The following is a 3,738-nucleotide window of genomic DNA, read 5'->3' as shown; positions in this document are numbered from 1 at the left end:
TAAGTGGGGCATGCCTAATCCGACCAGAGGTACAAGTTGAGGGAAACATTTTGCAGTTTTTGTTGCCTTGACCACGACTCTGTGCTCTCTTGGATGAGCTGCTGGCTCCCTGGTGACTCTTTCTTTGCTGCAATACACTCTGTCTCTTACTTTTAGGGGGGCAATTTACTGTTTGATTTTCAGGTGGAGCAGTGGTCTGTATGATGGCTGTCTCTTATACACATCTAGATGTGTATAAGAGACAGGACGTATTTAAGTCTCAAAGCATAATATTCTTCCTATAAAAACAGTTATTCACTATTTGGTAGAGCCATGTCAACTGTCAAATTTGACACATTTTTCAATGATCTCACCACGTGGCATGCATTGTCTCTCTTTGGATCTCAATATTTTTCCCGCTAGATGGCCAAGACCTAGTGTTTTTGCAGTATTTCGACACGCAAATGTATGACGTCACCATTTCAACCATCAATGAACGCATGGAACTAAAACAAAGCTTAATATAAAACAAAAACTAGAGAAGTGACGGAATTACCTACGATGTCGGAATATACTGCGTTTACCCTAATAAAAATAACTAACAAAAATATATGAATTAAGTAGCAAACAAAAAGTAAATTAGGAAAACTAAACAGAACGTATGAATAGGCTATGTGATTTTGGCTACAAATAAGGCCCACAGAAAAGCAATTATCGAATGCCAAGTCTCCTCAATTGTCAGGGAAAACGATCAATTAGCATCAAGTACCCCAAGAACAGAGCAGCTAATAACACACGTCCGCCCGACAGCAAAGCCCGCAACGAAATTGCCGCGTATGTTGACGCCCTCGTGGATAAAATTTGAATGCAGGATTACATAGATTCTCATGCGAACAATTGATCCGTGTAAGAAAGCGGCGCAAGTAATTCCGTAATTTTTAACTGCAACCATTTCCAATTCCAAGAAATGAAAATAGTGCACAATGAAGGGAAGGCTTAAAAAAATATCATTATTAACAAAAAGATTCACTCCGTGCCATATGACGATCCTCAGAACAGTTCTACACTTTTAAACCTCTTGCCGCGTGCCTTTTACAAATTACATTCACATTTCGCTTGTCTTGTCAGTTTGCTCTTAATATTCGGAATCACAATTTTTTCCGCGGCAGTAAATGGATGTCTTGTTCGTCACTAGAGAAGTTTGGCGCCACATTCGTTTGATGTTCTTTTCGCCACTGTGACTTGCTGACGCCTGGACTGAAAGAGGTGTGTCTATACTCTATTGTAGGCAAAGAAAAACGTAAAACTTCAAGATTGAGCCTTAGTACACACTACACAGTACTACACACTCACTCCTATGCCAGCATGGACTAACTTTCACCCATGATCTTTTTCAAATTTTTATTGTAAGAGTTGAGGGAAAAGGGATATCGTTTGCATGCCATTTTTGAAATCTGTGAAATTGTGAAACAATCATTTTCAAATTTCAATTATAGTAACATGCAAGAATTTGCCTAAAATGCATGTTGCCTGATATTCCAGAATTCAGTATAGAATTCTTGGATTGGTTGTGTTAAGTTCAATGTTGAATATTTAGTAAAATTACATTATTGTATACGTATGAATCATGAAATATTTTTTTCTTTATATTTAAGTAGGGTAAATTCACCATATTAAAACACTGTAGGTACCGTAAAATGGGGTAACTTAGACCGGCGGGGTAACTTAGACCACTTTTCATTTTTTTAATAAAAACCCCCACAACTCAAAAACTATTTGACATTTGATTTTACCACCCAGTCTAAGTTACCCCAAGAGCTGGGGTAACAAAGACCACCACTTTTTTTGAAATTACATAAAGACTATGAGAGGCAGGAGCCAGCAATTTATGGCGAGTGAAGCTAGAGTATAGACCTGTATTTTGCATGTTTCAATTCAAGTTTAATTTAGCTAGTAAAAAAATGGCATCATTTATAAAAATGAAAGTGGTCTAAGTTACCCCATTTTACGGTAATTCCAACACCCCTCAACTTTTTCCTTTATATTAACTATTAAGCTTGGTCCTGCTTGGTCTTAGTTCCACTTCCAACTTTCCAAGCATGCGTACATATTTGGTTGACATAAGTCTTAGTGGCAAACCAGAGCTTTTTTGGAATCAGTTCATTTTTAATTTCCCCAAAAACTCAAGATTTAAACCAATTTCTTAAGTATGATAATGCTGGTATCCATACTTTACTGGTCTACTTATAGGACTCAAAAATGAACTTGAGAAAGTCTAAAAAATTCTCTGCTTTGTCACTATGTATAAATGGTTGAAAACTTGAAATAGTGATGTCATACTATTGCGCGCAACATTTCCGCAAAACACTAGGTCTAGTGGAAAAATGTTAAGATCCGCAGAGCGAAAGTCCAAGTCAGCTACTGTCCTACTGAGAACTTCAAGTCATAGTGGCTAACCAGAGATTTTTTAGAATCAGTTCATTTTTAATTTCCTCATTTACCAAGATTTAAACCAATTTCTTATGTATGATTATGCTTGTATCCAGGATACTTTACTGGTCTACTTATAGGACTCAAAAAAAAAAACTTGAGGGAGAGTCTAAAAAACTCTCTGCTTTGCCACTATGACCAGAGCTTTTTTTAGAATCTGTTCATTTTTAATTTTCTCATTTACTCAAGCCTACTGACAATAACAGTACCTATATGGATCATAATGGATGGCTAAAAAGGGCACTTATTGCCTTCAATAATGACCAACAGGCCAAGGTGGTGTTTCCCACTTAGGGATTTTTGGGTAAACAATTATTAAACACAGCTTTGTAAAGTTTAAATGGAGCAAGGTAATGAGCTAAATATTGACCATTTAACTTGCTTCAATATACAAAAACACTTCAAGAATGCAGATCTCCTAAACATTGAAGAGTCACATAACAGATAGGTAGCTGATAGCACAGTGCACAGCACTATCAATAGATCTACTAGTTTTATGTCCTATAAATCTACCAGACTCTACCTTCTACACACACCGACTAGTAGTGACTGAGTGACTGACTGCACTGTTCCCATTTACAGCAATCCCTTGATTAGCATGGTTTTGAATACCGCGGTTTTGATTAACGCGGAAAAAAAATTTGCGACCTACCCTTAATCTACGCAGTGCCAGTTTTGATTAGCGTGACTTTTTTTTCACAATGCATCATTTTCCCGCCTCTAGCCAGAGGTGTTACGTTCGTAACAAAAGTGTTACTTTTTGCTTATTAGATCTTATGTTGTTACTTTTATTACGACTTTTGGAAAAATTCGCCAAATGTTGTTACTTTATGAATTTCAGCCAATAATTCTTTAAATAAGGTCCCGTTCCGTAGGCACTCGTGCTGACTACAGAGTCAATTTAACCGCGCCTTGCCGCCTTGTCTCGTTCATAACTCGAATGATCGAGTTCGGCAACGTTCGCCGATAAGTGCGCCATGCCGGTGCTCTAGCCCTTTAAGCCCTGGTGTGACGAATTCGTCACACAGAAAATAAAAGCTTCTACCGAGAGTAATTACATGTTTGGAGTCTAGCCGCGAGTGTGACGGTAGTGTCACATGTTGTGAACTCGTTCGAATGACATTCAATGGAGTAGGCGCGTTGCTACTGCCAGTTTAACACAAAGACTGCGCGTGATCTGAAAAGTAATTCAGATTGTTTTTTCACTTTTGAAACATAATTCAGTGCGTAAAGGGCTAGTTACTCGTTAGCCTTCAACTGGTCAAGATC

General features: G+C 37.8%; 1 protein-coding gene across 2 annotated transcripts in view; it reads left to right on the top strand.

Annotated features, from left to right (window-relative positions):
- Nucleotides 1–1,030: 1,030 nt before the first annotated feature.
- LOC108675970 (non-structural maintenance of chromosomes element 3 homolog) overlaps nucleotides 1,031–3,738 on the top strand; it is a 22,798-nt gene continuing 20,090 nt past the window's right edge. For both annotated transcript variants that reach the window (XM_018164027.2, XM_047881712.1), the window contains exon 1: nucleotides 1,031–1,245. The gene's annotated coding sequence lies outside the window, so the exon portion shown is untranslated. The remainder of the gene's footprint in view (nucleotides 1,246–3,738) is intronic.

The sequence above is a fragment of the Hyalella azteca genome, unplaced genomic scaffold, assembly GCF_000764305.2.
Source record: "Hyalella azteca isolate HAZT.00-mixed unplaced genomic scaffold, Hazt_2.0.2 contig8701, whole genome shotgun sequence".
In the NCBI taxonomy this organism is placed as follows: Eukaryota; Metazoa; Arthropoda; class Malacostraca; order Amphipoda; family Hyalellidae; genus Hyalella; species Hyalella azteca.
The sequence above is the reverse complement of the archived record's forward strand: the minus strand, read 5'-3'. Positions and strand labels throughout refer to the sequence as shown.